Here is a 22,248-nt window from a genome sequence, read left to right as displayed (position 1 = left end):
TTGTCATGGGCCACTAACATGCTATTATTTTTGAAAATCACCTCTATGACAGAACCTAACACCAAATTCTACCTTTTTCCTCATTCCCATATGTTTCTGTACATTTTTTTCCCCATCTGAAAAATATTACTATCTATTTAATTGCCCCTAACTGGTCTGGAAGCTTCCAAAGAACGCTTCTCCTACTCAACGAAGGAGAAACAAAGGCACTAGCAGAATTGGGAGTTAGAAATAATTATTAGAAACATTACTAAATGTTCACATTATACTTTCTTGGTTGTTTCTGGAGTGTTCTTTCCCTGATTTTATAATAAACCATGTATTATGCTAGTTCCAAAAGCATGGATTTTTAAGTCAGGCTTCCTAAGTTAAAATCCCCACTCTGTCATTCCCTATGTAACTCTAAGCCTGTCAACTCTCAGCCTAATGAGTTTACTATTAGGAAGTACCTCACTGTTCCTGGAATATTTATTGAGTTAATATGTTTAAAGTGCTTAGAGCAGTGCCTGGCATACAGTTAGAGTTTCTTAAGGGTTTGCTATTTACGACTCAAAGAGGGACACAGGATGTAAAACTTGTCTCTGTGTATAGATCCAATCAAACACACTGAGTCCCAAATCAACTCATCTTCTACAAAAACTTGTGCCTTTTCATGGCATTCCAATCTTTGTTAAGTCTATCACTTTCTTCTACACACTCAGCCTCTAAAGCTTAAGCTTCACTTTTTCTTCCCTCTGTCTTCTCCCTCACTTCTAAAAGCATTCCAGGCTTTTCCCAACATCAATTGCCTCCTTTCTCTGCTCACTGCCATTGACCTAACTTATACTCTCTCAACTGCTTGCCCAAATAATTCCAAACTTCCCTAACTTGTCTTTGTAGCTTGAGGTTACTCCCTCAAACTCCATTTTTATACAGTTTACAGAACATTTGTGTTAAAATCCTACTATAGATCCTCAGACTGCCCTGGTGGCTCAATAAAGCATCTGCATACAATGAGGGAGACCTGGGTTCAATCCCTGGGTTGGGAAGATCTCCTGGAGAAGGAAATGGCAACCCACTCCAGTACTCTTGCCTGGAAAACCCCATGGTTGGAGGAGCCTGGTGGGCTACAGTCCAAGGGGTCGCAAAGAGTGGGACATGGCTGAGCAACTTCACTTTCACTTTTTCACTTTTCATGGATCCTCCTTGCCCAAAACAACCTCTAAGCTCCCTATCATGACATTTAACAATTTTGTGATGTTTCCAACCTATCTTTCCACTCTCATCTTTCTCCACTCTCATATCCCAGATAAACTAGATAACTATATGCATTTAGGCATCTTAATATCTTTCCCACACTCTTCCAGCTACATAGAATGTTCCTGCACTCTTTATTTTCTGGATATCAAAATCTACCAATTTTAAGGGCACAGCAGAGATGCAAATTTCTACATAAAACTATTTTGAGTTATAAGTGCTCTTTCCCTCCTTGGATGTTCTGTGACTTGTACACTTGTAAGAATTCATCACACTGCCCTTTAGGTTAGAGTTTCTTATTCAGGCCTCCTTGAGGCCTTAATCCACACGTCCATCTTGGCTCTTCCTAGTCAAGTCCTTCCTCTTACACACGGGTAACTCTTGGGCCACTGTGTATGACTATGAAATTTTTTCATGGTTACATATTCATACACACAAACTTTGAGGAGTGGACCTATGAAAAATAAGGATAGTCCTTCTGTCTGATCAATCCATACGACACAGTCTGTGTCACCAAAAAGGGGGAGCCTTTTCCTAACCCATCTACCCAGTCTGCCACAAAAGGACAGCCTCCTTCCACTCCCTCTGATAAGCCATGTACCTCTGGAAGGAACATATTTTCCTAAATTATGCTCAGTTATAGTTTTGAATAGGAGTGACTCTGGATACTCATAATAAGTTCTTAAAGAAACCAATCAAGATTGTCACAGACTTGTGACAGAAGATACAAATGAAGCTATGGCAGAATACTCAAAGCTCAAAGATCCTGGCTTCTCCATAACAGACACTCTCCTTCACCAAGTAGAAAACACGGCATAGTGATGATTAACAAGAAGGTTACATGATTATGCATGTGAGCAACTGTATGTCATGGCTGTAAAATGAATGAATGAATTAGGACAATACAGACCATAGGAGCAAGAAGACTCCAGTTTCCATAACTGCTTGAATATAAATGAAGGTTATCCCTTGCTCACACAATATTCCAAAGAGGATGTCCCTGGTGGTAAGCAGCTCTATTCCACCAGGGTAATTCAGAGATGAATTTGCAAGGTGGATAACACAGAGCATTTTGTACAGTGGCAGAGTGGCAGGAGAAACCATAGAAGCTTTTAGACAAATGCAGATAGTTTTGTCTGGCTAGCACACTGGAAGCATGAGCAAGTGAGGCAGAAGTTAAGGCTAGCAAGATAGGCAGGGCCCAGCATGGGAATCTATTTAGAAGTCCTTTTTGTGGGGGCTCCAATCACTGCAGATGGTGACTGCAGCCATGAAATTAAAAGATGCTTACTCCATGGAAGGAAAGCTATGACCAACCTAGATAGCATATTAAAAAGCAGAGACATTACTTTGCCAACAAAGGTCTGTCTAGTCAAGGCTATAGCTTCTCCAGTAGTCATGTATGGATGTGAGAGTTGGACTATAAAGAAAGCTGAGCGCCGAAGAATTGATGCTTTTGAACTGTGATGTTGGAGAAGACTCTTGCAAGTCCCCTGGACTGCAAGGAGGTCCAACCAGTCCATCCTAAAGGAGATCAGTCCTGGGTGTTCATTGGAAGGACTGATGTTGAAGCTGAAACTTCAACACTTTGGCCGGCTGAGGCCAAGAGCTGACTCATTTGAAAAGACCCTGATGCTGGGAAAGATTGAAGGCAGGAGGAGAAGGGGACGACAGAGGATGAGATGGTTGGATGGCATCACTGACTCAATGGACATGAGTTTGAGTAAACTCCAGGAGTTGGCAATGGCCAGGGAGGCCTGGTGTGCTGCAGTCCATGGGGTTGCAGAGTCAGACATGACTGAGTGACTGAAATGAACTGAACTGATACACAATCGAACTTTGTCTTTCAAGTGATGGGCAGTCACCAAAGTTTGTTCCTTGGTTTACCGTTGTCATTGTTTTTTATTTTAAATCAGGATAGTTAACGTCATTTGGCAGGAATGTCAGGAAATTCATACTTTCAGTAGTATGCAAGCTGATTTGGATTGCTGTGAACAGAAAGGCAGGATCACCAACAAGGCCAATTGGACACCCCAGAAAAAACGATGAGAGCTGAGGATCAGGCAGTGGCAGTGGAGATGCAGAGCAAGGGAGAGCAAAAGAGCGGTTTAGAAAGCAGGTCAGAGGAGGCTTGGTGATTATCTAAATTCAGGGGATTAGAAAGAAAAAGTTCAGGATGCTCCAGCTTCCTGGCTGAATTGAAGGCTGTGTCTGTGTCTATAAAAATCAAAAGTAATCCATTTCTACTATAACACTGAATTCATTTGTGCTATCCAATAAGATTTTTTTTGCTCTGGTCACTAGTGAAAATAAGTGCCCTTTCTACTGTTAATCCTCTGGAGGCCATGAGGCTAAGACTCTTAAAGATGGAATCTCAGAATCCATCATATTGTCAAAATTAAGTCTCCAGGATCCCTCCTGGTTATGAAGGAACCTTAACTGTCAAGGACTGTAAGCTTTTGACAATGGTAGACTGACCTAAACATCACCTAAAACAAAAACAACTCCTACCAATCAATTCACTTGGCCTAACCTGAAGCTGCTATTCAGTATTCATTGTCTTATTTTGTTTTACAAAGAACTGGAATTTGTCAGTTTGCAGTCCTCAATAAAAATCAACATGTATCAGAAGATTCCTTGCTCTGTATAGCATTATGAAGATAGCAGAACTCACAGAGGCTTGTGCTTGCTGCTTTATTTTCCCAGCAATGTGGAAAAGACATGCTGGCCGCTTGAATTCATTTCCCAGGATTAAAGAAAACTGGAAATGGCTTGACTCTTCACTGAGTCTTCACTGCCATATGAGGCTGGCTGAAGATGGCACTCTACGCTGAATTGGCACAGCTCTGCAGCATTGGAATGGTATTTCTTAACAGGGTTGGATGGCATATGTAGTTTTGTGTATTGTTCTGGTGCTTCTTAAATCAAGCTGCCCAATTTAAGCCAAACAAATGTTCTGTTCTCCACTGCCCCTCAAATCACACAGATCCTTTGCTTGGTCATATCATACCCCCTGACTGTGCTCTGCAAATTTCCTGTAACGCTGACAAAAAATTTTCATTATAATAGACATTAATAAAAGAATACTTTCAAGTATGCTTTGAATGAGTCAATAATATGTTATTCCTATAGTTGTTAACTGTTTATAAATTTTTAGTGAGTAAATGAGTGGAAGTCTACTACTACTACTAAGTCGCTTCAGTCGTGTCCGACTCTGTGCAACCCCAGAGACGGTAGTGTTATAATTTTATTCTTCTATTTGAACTCATAAAGCTGCCCCATGATTATCACTACTGATCTAGATCATTTCTAAGTTTTGCTACCAATCACTCAAGTGCAAGTCCACTTTGGTCATGCTTTGTTTCTCCTGTTTTCCTAGACCTCAGCCCCTCAGATCTATCAGGCAAATTTCTGCCAAAACTAAGCTCGTGACTCATAATTCCCAGCACGTGGTGCCACAAGGAAAATAGCTGCATCTTGACAGTGACATAAAGGAATTTGTGTAAGTCACCGGCATCTTGCAAATCATATCAGTTGGGTGGCATCTAAGGATACCTGAAGTCATGCAGGAAGACAAGCGTGCACATATGTTCAGTCATACAGTCATGTTCGACTCTGCCTGTGACCCCATGGACTGTAGCCCACCAGACTCCTCTGTCCATGGAATTGTCCAGCCAAGAATACTGGAGTGGGTTGCCATTTCCTACTCCAGGGAATCTTCCCGATCCAGGATTAAACCCACATCTCTTGCATCTCCTGCACTGACAGGCAGATTCTTTAACACTAGCACCACCCGGAAGCCCTTAGGAAGGCAAGGAATGATCTAAAATTACCTGGACCTATAATACATTTTAACTGATATTCTAGATGTCTGTAAAGTTTCAAAGTGGGCAACAGTAAAGATCTGATTAAGGAGTTAAAACTTGACAGAATGGCTGAACTGGTGTTATGTTCTGTTACCTCTCCGAATTCATACATTGAAGTCCTAACCCCCAGTGGAATGGAAGGGCATTAGAAGGTGAGGTCTTTGGGAAGTGATAAGGTCATGGGATGTAGCCCCCATGAATGGGATTAGTACCCTTGGAAAAGAAACCCCAGAGAGCTCTCTCACCCCTCTGTCATGAGAGGACACAGTGAGAAGACAGCCATCTATGAATCAGGAAGAAAACCCTCGTGAGACACCGACTCTGCTGAATCTGCCGGTGCCTTAAGTATGTGTGGACTTTGCAGCCTCCAGAACTGTGAGTAATGAATGTTTATTACTTAAGCCACTCGGTATATGCTGTTTTTGTTATAGCAGTCCAAATGGACTAAGATGGTACTAAAACACGGCACCCCTATGGAACACTCTAGCTGGGTTTGCATATTCCACTTACCTTTCCTCAAAAATCTGTGAGGTTACTATTATAAAACCTACACCCCAGACTCGTAGGCCTTTTCTTACTTCGTATACTTCATATTTCCTGCTGAGAGCTCATCCCAGCTACATCATCCCACCACTGCATATTCAGTACCTCTCCTATGGCAACTGATCAGCAGATGTCTGCCCTGTATGGGGACATAATATGCCTGTGGGCTTTACACTGACAAGCTCTCTCTTCTGTTATCATAATGCTTGCTGTTTTTGGCCTTCAGTGATTTGCTCCAGGTAATTCTTGATGTCACTTTCCTTTTCCAGATTTCTCTTTGAACCCTGACCTATGGACTGTTTGGAAAACATCAGCCTCCTTTTATCCTGATTTAATAAGATCACTCTTCCTAGCCTCTTAGATCACCAAGAGAAGTAGGTGGGGGAAGAAAGCATTCTGTTTATCATTTATCAAGCCCTAGGTCTGGTCCCTTTGGAAACAGATGAAAAGTCTTCAGTCACTGGGATCAGTCTGTTTTGCCTCCTGGATCTGAGAAATATGCCTTTTATTCATTTTTTTTTTTTTTTTTTTTTTACCATTTAGTTCTCTTTACTGTGGTCAGTGTTGTTTAGCTTCATGTTTTTTCTCCTTATTCCTCTCTGCTTTTATTTCTTGTCTGTAGCTCTGCTGCTAGTCCCTGCCAAGTCTCTTTATCATCTGTCTCTATAGCCAGCTTAACTTTCTGAGCCAATGGTGTCAAAGCAGAATGCATATGGGTACTGTCAATCTCACATGGTGCAACTTGGAATTAATCTCTTATGCCTACGAGATATTTAATCCATGAGCAGAGTAAGACGTAGGTGGCCCTACGGTCTCTAAATTAAAGTGCTCTCTCCTAAATCTCTATTTCCCCTCCTGTTATTTTTAACTCAATGGAAAGCCATGTCCTTGATTTTTTCCAAGCCTCTTGCCTAGTTTTCTTCTAAGCTTTGCTATTGGTGGTGGTGGTGTTGTTCAGTCACTAAGTCATATCCAACTCTTTGAGACCTCATGAACAACCGGCTCCTCTGTCCTTCACTATCTCCTGGAGTTGGCTCAAATTTGTGCCCACTGAGTGGGTGATGCTATATAACCATCTCATCCTTTGTCACCCCATTCTCCTCCTGCCTTCAATCTTTCCCAGCATCAGGGTCTTTTCTAATGAGTCAGCTCTTCACATGAGCTGGCCAATGTACTGGAGCTTCAGGTTCAGCATCAGTATTTACACTGAACATTCAGGGTTGATTTCCTTTAGGACTGACTGAGTTAGTCTTTCTGAAGTCCAAGGGATTCTCAAGAGTCTTCTCCAGCACCACAGTTAGAAAGTATCATCTATTTGGTGCTCAACATTCTTTATGGTTTAACTCTCACATCCATACATGATTACAGGAAAATCCATAGCTTTGACTATACGGACTTTTGTTGGCAAAGTGATGTCTCTGCTTTTTAATGTGCTGTCTAGGTTTGTTTTTCCAAGGAACAAATGTCTTTTAATTTCATGACTACAGTCACTGTCTACAGTGATTTTGGAATCCAAGAAAGTAAAATCTGTTATCATTTCCAATTTTTCCCCTTCTATTTGCCATGTCATGGGATGCCAGGATCTTAGTTTTGTGAATGTTGAACTTTAAGCCAGCTTTTTCACTCTCCTCTTTCACCCTCATTAGGATGATCTTTAGTTCTTCTTCACTTTCGGCCATTAGAGTGGTGTTATCTGCATATCTGAGGTTGTTGATATTTCTCCCAGCAATCTTGATTCCAGTGTGTGATTTACCCAGCCTCTCATTCACATGATGTACTCTGCACAGAACTTAAATAAGCAAAGTGACAATATACAGCCTTAACATTCCCCTTTCCCAATTTTGAACCAATCCATTGTTCCATGTCCAAGACTAACTGTTGCTTTCTTACCTGCATACAGGTTTCTCAGGAGACAGGTAAGGTGGTCTGGTATTATCATCTCTTTAAGAATTTTCCAGTTTTTTGTGATCCACGCAGTGAAAGGCTTTAGCGTAGATGTTTTTCTGGAACTCCCCTGCTGTCTCCATGATCCAATGAATGTTGGCAATTAGATCTCTGGTTGATCTACCTTTTCTAAATTCAGCTGTACATCTAGAAGTTCTCAGTTCACATAACACTGGAGTCTAGCTTGAAGGATTTCAAGCATAACCTTTCTAGCATGTGAAGTGAGTACAACTGTACAGTGGTTTGAACATTCTTTGACACTGGCCTTTGGAACTAGAATGAAAACTGACCTTTTCCAATTCTGTGGCCACTGCTGAGTTTTCCAAATCTGTTCACATATTGAGGGCGGCACTTTAACAGCATCATCTTTTAGGATTCTGAGTAGCTCAGCTGGAATTCTGTCACCTTCACTAGCTTTGTTTATAGTAATGCTTCCTACGGCCCACATGCCTTCATACTCCAGGATGTTTGGCTCTAGGTGAGTGACCACATCATCATGGTTATCTGGGTCATGAAGACCTTTTTTATATAGTTCTTCTGTGTTTTCTTGCCACCTCTTCTGCTTCTATTAGGTCCTTACTATTTCTGTCCTTAATTGTACCCATCCTTACATGAAATATTCCCTCGATATCTCTACTTTTCTTAAAGAGATCTCTAGTCTTTTCCAGGCTATTGTTTTCCTCTATTTCTTTGCCTTGCTCAACGAAGAAGGCCTTCTCATCTCTCTTCGGTATTCTCTGGAACTCTACATCTAGTTTGGTATATCTTTCCCTTTCTCCCTTGCCTTTTGCTTCTCTTCTTTCCTCAGCTATTTGTAAGGCTTCCTTAGACAACCATTTTGCCTTCTTTTTTTTTTTTTTCCTTTTGGGATGGTTTTGGTCACTGCCTTCTATACAGTGTTAGAAACCTCTGTCCATAGTTCTTCAGGCACTCTATCAGATCTAATCCCTTGAATCTATTCATCACCTCCACTGTATAACTGTAAGGGACTTGATTTAGGTCATACCTGAATTGCCTAGTGGTTTTCCCTACTTTCTTCCATTTAAGCCTGAATTTTTCAATAAGGAGCTCATGATCTGAGCCACAGACAGCTCCAGGTCTTGTTGTCACTGACTGTATATAGCTTTTCCATCTTGGGCTACAAAGAACATAATCAATCTGATTTCAGTATTGACCATCTGGCAATGTTCATGTGTGGAAGCATCTCTTGGGTGGTTGGAAAAGAGTGTTTGCTATGACCAGCATGTTCTCTTGAGAAAACTCTGTTAGCCTTTGCCCTGCTTCATTTTGTACTTCGAGGTCAAACATGCCTGTTATTTCAATATCTCCTGACTTCCTACTTTTGGATTCCAATCCCCTATGATGAAAAGGGCATCTTCGTTTGGTGTTAGTTCTAGAAGATTTGGGCCCATCCTGAATCTCAGCCTCACTTGTTCCAGGTCTAACACCCTGTCCAACACTTTCTAATCCCTTGCTTCCTAGCCCTTCAGTCACTGTCTGCTGTGCTAAGTCACTTCCGTTGTGTCTGACTCTATAGGACTACATCCTGTCAGGTTCCTTTGTCCATGGGGTTTTCCAGGCAAGAATAGTGGAGAGGGTTGTCATTTCCTTCTCCAGAGGATCTTCCCAACCCAGGGATCAAATCCACGTCTCTTACATCTCCTGCATCGGGATTGGCAGGCGGGTTCTTTACCACTAGCGCCACCTGGGAAACTGGTCCTGCCCTACACAGAGAGGCTACCTTCAAATATAAAAGCATCTGGAGAACGTCAGAAAACTCTCTACCATTCCATGTGCACACCACCAGTCCCGTATTTTCTGGGACCCAACATGAATTTGGGCAATATTCTCTGAGTACTCTGCCTTCACGTTAGCCAGGCACTAGAGTTGACCTGGCCAGTGCCCTTTGCCCCAGGAAATGAGCTTCACTATAGTTCCAGCTCACTCTCCCCACAGAAAGCCCTGTATTAATGCCTCAGCCAAAGCTCATATCACATCCTGCATCCAATCTAGATCCTGTACATTCTCTTTGCTGAATTTATTTTTCTCTGGATACTAGCTGGCAATCTGTTCATTTCCTCATAATTCAGTACTCATTCAACCTTCACCTTGTCCATATGAGAGAGATAACATTTTAACCCCACTTTCTCTGGAAGAGCATTAGACTTGGAGAGATTAAGTCACTTGCCTAAGGTCAACAAGATAGTAAGTGATAAGAGTCAAGGTCTGAACACCAAGGTCTTGCTCTTATCCATGGCTGCACTCAGTATCTTTTGCCCTGAAAGTGCTCATTATCCTGTACAGCCTTCTAAATCTCACTTAGGTATCAGTTTCCCAGGAGATAATTATTTCACTCATTCACCAAAGATTTTCTGAGTACTCAGTAAGTGCTAGTGACTGTACCAAGCCCTGGGAACATATCAGTTAACTAAAGAGGTAGTAGCTATACAGAACCAGCTGTGCTAAGGTATAGATAATGCAGTTATGGTTTAACGTAAATAAGTCCCCCTAAAGATGGTGTTCAATGCCCTGAGGAAGGGTAGGCTCGTCCACAACAGCCTCCAAGCACAGAAAGCCATACTCCATCCTCTGTGGTTGAGGCATTTCCCCCTCCCCCATTTCTACATTTAGTGATGAACGGGGCATTTGGCATTTCAATCTACTGAGAATCTGGAATGTCAGAGCCAGAAAGAGGGGTTGAGGTTATCTGGCGTAACCATCTTACTTTAGAAATGAAATAAAGAAATGACATCTAAGAAGTTAATTTTTTCAAGACGGCACTAACGTTAGTGAAAGAAGCGTTAACCGTTGTCGCGATTCCGCATCCAGTGCTTTTGTTCATACATCACACGGTCTCCTGGGGAAGAATGGGGTACATACGTGTTGAAGCCACATTTCCATAGCCAGAGGCAAAAATCTCATGACCGTGGATCAATTTCTCAGAACAGAGCTCCTTCCTTTAAGTCACTGCCCATGAGGCATTTCCTCTAGAGTTTTCAAAGTGGTATGTAACAATCAGGCAACGGGAACTATACGATTTACACGACAAGCATATGCAACTGCTGATTATACCCAATGGTGTGTGGTCTTAGCGCCGTCTCCCATCAGAAATGGGGGAAAACCCCAGAAAACTTAAGAGAACCACATCTCTCCTATCGAACCTGCTTATTAATCAACATTACCACATTTTTGTTTCTATTCCAGACTCTCTTATCCACACTCATCTAGGCAGCAATTTTAGTTGTTCTTTTGGGGGGTTTTGTTTGTTTGTTTGTTTACCACTGAGGATATTAGGTTAGCATGACTCAGTTCAATGTAGTCACCACATTCTTGTCTCATCAGTTTACCGAGTTTGCAGTGTATGCTGGTGCTTAAAAGTATAATCATCTCGCCTCCCCCACCCCACCCCTTGCAGTGTCAAGTCAGTTGCTTTGTTTTTTCCTTCTGACACACTTGTTCTGTGCTATATTTAACTCCTGTACATTAGCATGAATATCCAGCCGCACCAGTGAAGTTGCTGCTGTGAATTACTTCCACCAGGTACAGTGGGGGTTTATTCTGCTAATTCCTTTTGGAGATAGTGAAACAGATGCAAATACGACAAGAAAAGGGCTGAACCTTCTCGCTGCAGCATACTGAATATAAATCTCTGTAAGGTTTTTATGTGCAGGATTTTATTCTTTTGCTTTTTTTTTTACCTACTTTTTTGCCTTTGGTTTTGGCTGGCGCACAAAGCAACTGACAAAAAGGGAGGCTGACAAAATAAATGTTCCTCTGAAAAGAACATCCTCTTAACATAAAAAGAAACACAGAAGATCCACAACATAAATTACTGGTAAAGATTCCCAACCGTCTAGAACAATACCTAGTACACAGTGGGTCCTCAAACCCTGTTTGTGAACAAAATCAGATGTAATTTCTTCCCTTCTGGCTCATCTTCCTTGGGTTGAACAGGGATTCCATGTGAGTTGAGAAGGGAAAGATTGACAACCAGAAAGGGGGTGCGGTCATTACAGGCTACTTATATATTTGTCCAGTTCCCTTTCTTTGACTTCACTCTTCCCTTTTAATTTTTGACCTGTGAAATCTCCTTCTCTTCCTGCACCTTTTCCTCCTCCTCCTTATCAGTCTCTCTTTTCATTCGCCTTTTTTTAATCTGTTTAAGTACTCTGGCCACAATAGGGTTTTGGTTTCTTTTGTTTTTTAATACAATAAATCACTGCCTCGTTAATAAAAATCACTGCCTCACTGAATAAAAAAAAAAATCAATTTTTATTTTTGTTTTTTAGTCAAGTAAAAAAGTTACCTTTTTGTCTTGTTTTAATTTTGTTTTGTGAGAGGAGGCACAAAAGTAATATTTATTTGATTCTTAGGTGATGTTTCTTAATGAATATGCTAAATATGTAAGACAGTTCAGTTCAGTCGCTCAGTCGTGTCGGACTTTGTGACCCCATGGACTGCAGCACGCCAGGCCTCCCTGTCCATCACCAACTCCCAGAGCTTACTCAAACTCACATCCATTGAGTCAGTGATGCCATCCAACCATCTCACCCTCTGTCATCCACTTTTCCCACCTTCAATCTTTCCCAGCATCAGGGTCTTTTCAAATGAGTCAGCTCTTTGCATTAGCTGGCCAAAGTATTGGAGTTTCAGCTTCAACATCAGTCCTTCCAATGAACACCCAGGACTGATCTCCTTTAGAATGGACTGGTTGGATGTCCTTGCAGTCCAAGGGACTCTCAAGGGTCTTCTCCAACACCACAGTTCAAAAGCATCAATTCTTCGGTGCTCAGCTTTCTTTAAGGTACATCTCTCACATCCATGCATGACTACTGGAAAAACCATAGCTTTGACTAGAAGGATCTTTGTTGGTAAAGTAATGTTTCTGCTTTTTAATATGCTGTCTAGGTTGGTCATAGCTTTTCTTCCAAGGAGCAAGCATCTTTTAATTTCATGGCTGCAATCACCATTTGCAGTGTTGGCGCCCCCAAAAATAAAGTCTCTCACTGTTCCCATTATTTCCCCATCTATTTGCCATGAAGTGATGGGATCAGATGTCATGATCTTGGTTTTCTGAATGTTGAGCTTTAAGTCAATATTTTCACTCTCCTCTTTCACTTTCATCAAGTGGCTCTTTAGCTCTTCTTCACTTTCTGCCATAAGGGTGGTATCATCTTCATGTCTGAGGTTATCGTTATTTTTCCCGGCAATCTTGATTCCAGCTTGTGCTTCATCCAGCCTGGCATTTCGCATGATGTACACTGCATCATGTACAGTTAAATAAGCAGGGTGACAATATACAGCCTTGATGTACTCCTTTCGCAATTCATAAGACAGATCACAATTTTCTTCAAGTAAGGATCTGGGAATGTTTGTGGAAGAGGAAGAAAGGGAGGAAGAAGCATTGGGAGGGTAGAAACACTCATAGGTAACAGAAAAAGATGAGAAAGGGGTGAGTATAATGGGAGAAAAGAGGGTTTGACTGAAAAGTTCACGGAACACTAGTGGTTCAAAAAAAGGGAAAGTCTATGTGTACCCTCCAAGGCTATTCTGGAGGGACAGAAACAAAATGTGTACAGTGCCTGTCCTCCCTGAATCACATCCACCAGGAACACTGGGGCTGCTCTCATCTTAAAGATCTGTGAATCTCTCATCTATAAAACCATCCTTCCAGTCTCTTGGCCCTTAAGCTGCTTCAGAGAAGAATCAAAATGGGGCTGGAGGAGGCTTCTAGAATAATGTCCAAAAGCAGAGAACTCTATGCAGAACCACTTCTGCCTGGTGCAAATGAGAACACACTCAACTTGTGTTGAAAAGAGAAGTCCAGCCAGGTTGATAGTGAACATGTACAGTGACACGCAGCCCATGCCCCTTCTAACTGGTCAATGCTGAGGCTTTGATTATTAATATTTTGAGTATCACTAGCTACCTTGGGATAGTAACTGAAAATGAAAATTAAGGTATTTTAGATTATCTATACCTCTAATTCTTTTAAACACAGCAGTTTAAGCAAGTTGGGGGTCATTCATTCATTCATTTATTCATCCAACAAATGTTTTTTGAGTTCTTACTGTTGCCAGGCCATGTGCTAGCTAGCAATGGGAAATGAGGTTTAAGATGAAATTGTTGGCCCAATCTAGGGGTCCCTGTAGATCATTCTTAGAAAACTATATATATATATATATGTTTATATATATTTGTGTGTATATATATATATTTGTGTATATATATTTGTGTATATATATATTATATATATATTTATGTGTGTGTGTGTGTATATATATATATATATATATATATATTTGTTTGATAGGGAGCCTGGAGAAGGGAATGGCAATCCACTCCAGTATTCTTGCCTGGAGAATCCCATGGACAAAGAAGTCTAGCAGGTTACAGTCTGTGGGGTCACAAAGAGTTGGACACAACTGAGCTACTAACACACACACAAACACAATAGGGAGCCAATGAATTTTAAATAGAAGAGTAGAGGTCAGGTTACTAGTAAAAAACATTACTCAGATAGCCAGATATAGTTAAGACTAGCTAAAATGCTGCTGCAAGAGTATAGGTAAGAACAAGGTTCACTTTAACCAAATCTGCAACAAAGAGACTTGTCAAAAGATACTTAAGACTGGAAACAGGACATGGGGTTGAGTTCAGTACTGAGAGAGAAGTCATGGGAGCAAAATGATTCCTGAGCTTCTGATTCCCGGACTTCTGAATGGAACGTGTGAAATGTAGGGGCTTGCTTCAGAAGGAGTGCTTTTCAAGGGGGAGAGAAGGGCATGAGCAGAGGACAAGAAGAGGAGTGTGCTGAGAAGTGTGAGAAACAGAGGAGCCAAGAAGAAAGCTCAAGAAGACAGGCAGCAGAAGCAGTTGGGGAGATGTGGTCGAAGGGTTAGGAAGAAGATCTGGACAGTGCAGGGCACTGGAGATAATACCTGGTACACAAGCTCGGTATGAGCATTAAAAGCATGTTCAGTCTCTAATACTATGCCAGAATATCCCTTCACTGTCCCTCTTCCCCTTAGTTTTAACAGGACCTCCAAGTCATGAGGTCATTCTGAGCTCATTTTCCAAAAAAGAAACTCGATTAGGCGGAGCACCCTTCTTGTCATCCCTCACGTTTGCCTTTACCTACAGACGAGGGGCAGAGGTGGTCCTTCACGGTCTGATCCCTGCTTACACTTCTAACCTCAGGGCTCATCACCTTGGCATCTCGCTTCAGCTCTACCACATTCAGCATCACGCTCTTTCATACCTTCAAGTCTTTAAACAAACTGCTTCCACTCCCTAGATTGTTCTCACTGAGTTGCCTCTGCAAACCTTCAGTTCAAGAATCTAGTTCTCATGTAGCCCGGCCTCTACTCAGCCCTAGCCCCTATTATCCACACACCAAAGTCCTTCCTCCTTGCTGCCACATTTTGTAGATTCTGCCAGTGACACTTAAGCATCATTTAAACCATTTGTTAATGTATTTGAGTTTCTCCCACCCAACAGACTGAGCTATCCATAAAAGCAAAATGATTTCTCATTCTATGTGCAGCATTTTATATAGTAGTTGCTCAATAAATGTCTACATAATGAATGTATGGTTTTAGTGTAAAGCCATGGACTTCACAGACTAAGTAGGCCCTGCATTAAACATTTTAAAGCTACATAAACAAATAATAATATGGAACAGTTCTACCTACCCTGATGTTAGATTAAATTTGAGGTTCAGCAGATTGGTACGTACTGGCAAGATTCAGGCCCTAAAATCATACTACCCTGAGGGCTTTTGTTGTAGTCCTAGTTTCTAATATGGAATTGTTTGAGACAGAGAAGGCATAACGTGGTATGTGCTCAGTTGCATCGGACTCTTTGCGAGCCAATGGACCGGAACCAACCAGGCACCTCTATTCATGGTATTTTCCAGACAAGAATATTGGAGCAGGTTGCCATTTCCTACTCCATGATAATGTGGTATGCCTGGGTTCAAATCCCTTTCACTGGTTATTACCAACTGTGTGATCATGGGCTATTTAATTAACCTCTCCATTGCTCAGCTTCTTAATTTATAATAGATGGGGAAACAGTGGCTGACTTTATTTTTGGGGGCTCCAAAATCACTGCAGATGGTGACTGTGACCATGAAATTAAAAGATGCTTACTCCTTGGAAGGAAAGTTATGACCAACCTAGACAGCATATTAAAAAGCAGACACATTACTTTGTCAACAAAGGTCTGTCTAGTCAAGGCTATGGTTTCTCCAGTAGTCATGTATGGATGTGAGAGTTGGACTATAAAGAAAGCTGAGCACTGAAGAATTGATGCTTTTGAACTGTGGTGTTGGAGAAGACTCTTGAGAGTCCCTTGGACTGCAAGGAGATCCAACCAGTCCGTCCTAAAGATCAGTCCTGGGTGTTCACTGGAAGGACTGATGTTGAAGCTAAAAATTCAATACTTTGGCCAGCTAATGCAAAGAGCTGACTCATTTGAAAAGACCCTGATGCTGGGAAAGATGGAGGGCAGGAGGAGAAGGGGACGACAGAGGATGAGATGGCTGGATGGCATCACCGACTCAATGGACGTGAGTCTGGGTAAGCTCTGGGAGTTGGTGACGGACAGCAAAGCCTGGCGTGCTGTGGTTCATGGGGTTGCAAAGAGTCAGACACTACTGAGAGACTGAACTGACTGAACCGATACCTCCCAGAGATGTTATGAGAATTAAGTGAGTTAATAAAATGAATGAATTAGAACAATATCTGGCCCATAAAAACAAGTCTTAGTTTCTATGACTTGTGATTTCTTTTAATGATATAAGTAATTGAAGTTATAAGTATCCATATACAACTTTGTGTGTATGCACAATTAGCTGGATAAGCACCATATGCCAATAGAATTTCATGAAAGCCCCAAATAAGAACCAGATTCTATAATGCTGCTGCTGCTGCTAAGTCGCTTCAGTCGTGTCCGACTCTGTGCGACCCCATAGACGGCAGCCCACCAGGCTCCCCCATCCCTGGGATTCTCCAGGCAAGAACACTGGAGTGGGTTGCCATTTCCTTCTCCAATGCATGAAAGTGAAAAGTGAAAGTGAAGTTGCTCAGTCGTGTCCAACTCCTCTCAACCCCATGGACTGCAGCCCACCAGGCTCCTCCGTCCATGGGATTTCCCAGGCAAGAGTACTGGAGTGGGTTGCCATTGCCTTCTCCAATTCTATAATGAAGTCAATACATATTCCTGCCCATCTTTCTGTCTGAGTTCCCTCTTCACCATGAGGTGAACAAGCTCAGAAGGTAAGAATGAAGGCAGAGCAGAGCACTCAGGGATGAGACTGTATTTTTAAATAAGAATTTTGAGATGAATAGATACTGCTGCTGCTACTGCTGCTGCTGCTGCTGCTGCTAAGTCGCTTCAGTCGTGTCTGACTCTGTGCGATCCCATAGACAGCGGCCCACCAGGCTCCCCCGTCCCTGGGATTCTCCAAGCAAGAACACTGGAGTGGGTTGCCATTTCCTTCTCCAATGCATGAAAGGGAAAAGTGGAAGTGAAGTTGCTCAGTCGTGTCCCCATGGACTGCAGCCTACCAGGCTCCTCCGTCCATGGGATTTTCCAGGCAAGAGTACTGGAGTGTGGTGCCATTGCCTTCTCCAGAATAGATACTAGTGATGCCAATCAACAAACATCCTTTATGCATACGCACTATAGTTGAAGCACTGTTCCAGGTACAATGAGGTTCATCTCTTTTATTTAGGGCTCTTTAAAAATCTCTAAAATCATTCAGACTTATGATTTTTTGGCCTTACAGGATCCTTATACTATGACAAGGAAGAATCTAGGTTTTTTTTTTTTCCCCCCTTGCCTTGTGCCTTTTTTTCTTTTTTTTCTAAAATAGCACTCTTATCAACGAGTGTAGGTACTATGGTGATAGCTGCTATATAAATACAGGAAGAGAGAACCAGAGAGGAGGGGGAGGTAATTAGCTCAATTGTATAAGACTTTCTTTAAGAAGTAGGAGAAAGGTTCTCCTAATTTCATTCCTATCACCAAAGTGGCAGAAGAGAGAGTTACCATCAGCTTCAGGGCACAATGCTGACTCCAAGACAGAGTCCACTGGATTTTTCCAGCTGACCACACAGAGCAATTCTCTCCTACTGCTCTTCCCCTCTATGTAAATAACTTCTTTATAAATGGGAAAATGGAGAGCAAGCCTTTCAAACAGTTGTCATAAATTAGAATAAATTGCATTAATTCAAAATGTAAAACTAGGAGAGCCAGGAGAACATGCAACATATTTTCCCCAAATAACACTGTGAACAAGCACAAGTGTATACTCTGGGCATATGTATATCTTTCCTCTGACTGACAGCCTGAAGGGTAGTCCATGGGATTTTTGTGTTGCTGAGGTGGAAACAATCTTTATTTGGATTGAATAGCAGAGTAAACAGGAATGAATAAGAGACACAAAAGTTGACAGTACAGATGGTTTTTCAATTCTTTTTTAAAAACTGTATGCCTCATCAATTAAAGGTGCTTGTCTTTTGTTCTGGTTAACTGTCCGAGAGCCTTTTCATAATTGTACACCAGGAAAAGTTAGAAGTGGTTGGTGAATTAGATCCTGGGTTAATGCCCCACAGGTGACATGTAGCAGTAAAAGCTTCTCTTCTATACCTTTTATGGAGAAACATTACGATTTATCTTGCAGTGTAGTTATGAAAGTCATTAAGGAAACTAAAAACCTTAGTGAAAACCAGCCAAAATAAAAAAGAGATTATCATACTAAGTAAGCCAAAGACAAATATCGTAAAATATTGCTTGTATGTGGGATATATAAAAAGAAAACATATAAATTAACTTATACACAAAACAGAAGTAGACCCACAGACATAGAAAACAATGGGGAAAGGTAGGGGGGAGGATAAATTAGGAGTTTGAGGTTAACATATACATGCTACTATATATAAAATAGATAACTGATAAGAACCTACTGCATAGCACAAGAAGCTATACTCAATATGAGAAAAGAATCTGAAAAAAATATATATATGTATATATGTGTAACTGAATCCCTTTGCTGCACACATGAAACTAACACAATGCTGTAAACCAGCTATACTTCAATTAAAAAATTCAATCAAACAAGGAAGATACACATGTATTGTGTATGTGTGCGTACACACACATATACTCATGTTTTGGGGGGAATGGGTAAAAGTTTTGATGATTCGAGGAAAATATTAAATGGTGTGCCAAAAGTGGTCTCTAGAGACACTGAAGAATCTGATTAAACTATAATTATGCCTACCTGTAAGCAGCATACACCTGTGCACCAAAAAACCTTCCTTCTAGAACCGGAAGAGCATTTTCCTTCCCACACAGTCATCTGGCTCTGTCATCTGAATGAACTGCCTTGGGTACCACAAGGGAGGGATAATGGAACTATCCACCTTCTGTCAACAAGACCCCCTGACTCACTCTGGAAAGCAAACGGCTATTCTGCTTGAATTAGCCACAGCTTTATGAGAGTAATGACAAAATGTAAAATCAAACAGCACCACCTAAACATTTACTCCGCGTTTTGACTTCACATGACTATGGCACTGAGCCATGGTTTTTCTTTTAAATGGTGTCAACCAGTGCCTTTATCCCCACCATTTTTTGACCACAGACTCTAGGGCAGTTCGAAGGCCTAATTCAGGGGGCCCTTGAGGGAGGAAGGAGCAGACTCTTGGGTCTGACTTCCAGACCAGTCCTGGATTCTGCAGGCTCTTCTGCCTGCCTTGAAAAGACTGGTTATGGCTCTCTGGGGTGCTCTAACCTGGAACAATTCCCACAGAACGATCAATGGCATATCATCATTTCTTTCCTTTTCCCAAAGAACCGGATGCACAGAAAATAATGCACATGTAGTCAAGAGCTGAGAGCCTAATGCACATAGGAAACGTGTGCCCTCCAAATCAGCACATCAGGCCACCAGATCCCAGTCTCGGGCAGGAGTTAGTCATTGTTTTCTTACACGAGTCACACACTTCTCCCAGGACCAACGCATCTTCCTCCCCTCTACATAAAGAATTAGCTGAACAAAGTAAAAATAAGAGGGCTCTGGGGCTGCAGATGGCTGACCAGCTGTTTCTGGGTGACTCCCCATGAATCAGTGCCTCATCTGAGCTTTAGTGCTTCCATGTTTGGGGGGCAAAATATTCTGCATTTTGGAAAAGTAGTTCATGGAAAATAATACGGCAAACTAACATTTATAGAAAACCACAGTAATCTTGGAACAAATGTCCTAAATTATGTACTCAAAAGCAGATCCAATTTTACCCAAGGTTCTCCGTCTGCATGGCTTGTAGGACCCCTTTTTGTTGTTCGTAACTGCGGCTCCTCCCAACCCCCAACCCAAGTGCCTCTTTTTAAGTGATATACCACTTTATACAGTCCACCACGTAGAGGACAAAATTCAGCCCTGGAGAAGAGGCAAGGGGGTGGGGGTGAAAGGATTTAAAGGACTTCACTTTCTATCCCCTTTGGAGATTCATCCTATTTTTTTTTTTTTTTTCATTTAGTTTGAGGGTGAGATTATTATTGCTTTTAAAAGCCTCCTGGTTCCTTTTTGTACAATATTTATTTCTCAGAGCTTAAGAGCAGTGTTGGAGGTATTGACAAAATAGAAATAAAATGGAACTTTACATTCCAACCTCTCCCACGCTCCTGCAAAGCGGAAGTTTCTGACAAAACAGGAGTTTCACGGAAGCCTTTTCCTGGTTGTCCTCTTCAATTTTCAGATGACTGTTTGATGTGCATATCTTTAAGAGGGTTTATTTTAATACACAGGGGAGGAGACATAGTTCCAAATGCTTATTATCAGGAAAACAGCATTGGGAGAGTACGGAAACCTTCTGTGATCATTTTTATTCAATGAAAGCCATTCCTTTGGGTGGGAGAGTCAAATGCTAGTACCCACACATGCTGCATGCATACCAGCACGAGAGCGGGAGGAATGCAGATTTCTGTATCTGCGAGCAGCTGCTAAGTGAAATGGAACGTCCAACAGATGGCTGCATTGTCATTGTTGGGGGAGGAGGTGTGGGGAGCTATTTTGGTTTTTCTGTTGAGTGTGTGTGTGTTTAATAGGATGTGTTCTCCCTACCTGGATCTCTCTGGTGTTATCAAGAGCTTTTACTCACTCTGAATCTTAGAGCTAGAATAGATCTTAAGAGATCATCTGATCATCTCACATGTAATGGGAGAAGGAACGAGAAGATAAGGACACAGAGCTTGTTTACAGCAAGGCCAGAACTCTCTCATTAGGCCACACCACATAGGCGTCATGCATTCTATTTACTTGAATATTGGTATTTAGTGCCAGTACCAAAGCTCAAGAAAAATAAATACTACAGCAGTTGCAGTTCCATAGTTTAAAAGGTACGCGTGTATCATTTTCTTTTGAAGTGTTTGGGTGGAGTTGTCTTGTAATTCTCACATTAGAAGAACAAAGACACTTTATAAGCAAAGTTACATCACGTTTGTATTAAATATTTGGGACAAAATGACCAAATTTTTTTTTTTTTTTTTAAGGTAGGAGGAGAAGGGGACAACAGAGGACAAGATGGTTGGATGGCATCTTGAATAACATTCTCTAGAATCTTAAGATTCTATAGCAGTTTTGTATTCCAGAATACAAGGAGTTAAACTTCTAAGTCAGAGCTATCAAAGGCCATGGTTAAGAAGCAAACTGAAAAGTGTCAAGGTCCCATTACGGCCAGTCTGAAAAAGGTCTCCATCCCCCTTCTGATGGGAGCCTTGGGTCAGTTGTACAGTCACATGGCTCACCCATTGGTTCGTGTTTTTTTCCAGAAATAGAATCAATAGAGAACAGACAAACCCACAGTTGCCAGTTTGTACAGTCTTGTGGTTTCTGTCAGGGGCTACAGACTCGAGCAGGTCTACCCGATAATGAAGGCAAACTATTTCAGTTCCTGTGGGTCCAGAGCGCCTCAGCAGAGTTCTGGTTTCAAACAAATGAATAACAAATTAAAAGGTACAGTAAAATAAGGAGGGGGGGTGGAAATATATTAACTAAAATCGATGGAGGAGAAACGGAGTTAAAAAGCCTGCCTTCTCAGCAACAGTCTGTGATGTGTTTTGTTAATCTCCTAAAATTTATGTTAAAAGCCTTTTAACAGAAAGTCAATATATTTGGGTGGTTGAGCAAGTATATCATCCTGTACCGGCAGTTGCATTAAACATGACGCAGAGGCTCCACTGTCTGTAGGAAATGAACAGGGGTCCATCCTACGGATGTCCCACCTCCAGGAGGCCATACACTTTTTCCCAAAACAGTCCGTGCAGCCCAGCCAAGGACTGTGCCCACCTTTCTACCTAGGTCCCCCACTGGCGTCAACAAGCATCCTGGAAATGAAGTGGGATCAGAACACCAGAAGCATAGCCTAATAATAGAGCCAAAATGGAGAGCAAATGTAAAATAAAGTTTCTCGATAAAAGTGTGACCCACTGCTACAAATTTGTTGAGGGAGAGAAAACAGCAACAGCAAAACAAAAAGTACTGTGAGCAGACTTCTTGGTGCTGAAATTCTGGAAGATGGCTGACTAGCAAAACACCTAGATACTTAGGAAACTTCCAGAAAAAGGTTGAAAAGTAAGCAGGACAGCAAGC

Source organism: Bos grunniens, chromosome 7 (assembly GCF_055505025.1).
Source record: "Bos grunniens cultivar Pamir isolate PY7600 chromosome 7, Bosgru_T2T1.0, whole genome shotgun sequence".
Lineage (NCBI taxonomy): Eukaryota > Metazoa > Chordata > Mammalia > Artiodactyla > Bovidae > Bos > Bos grunniens.
The sequence above is the reverse complement of the archived record's forward strand: the minus strand, read 5'-3'. Positions refer to the sequence as shown.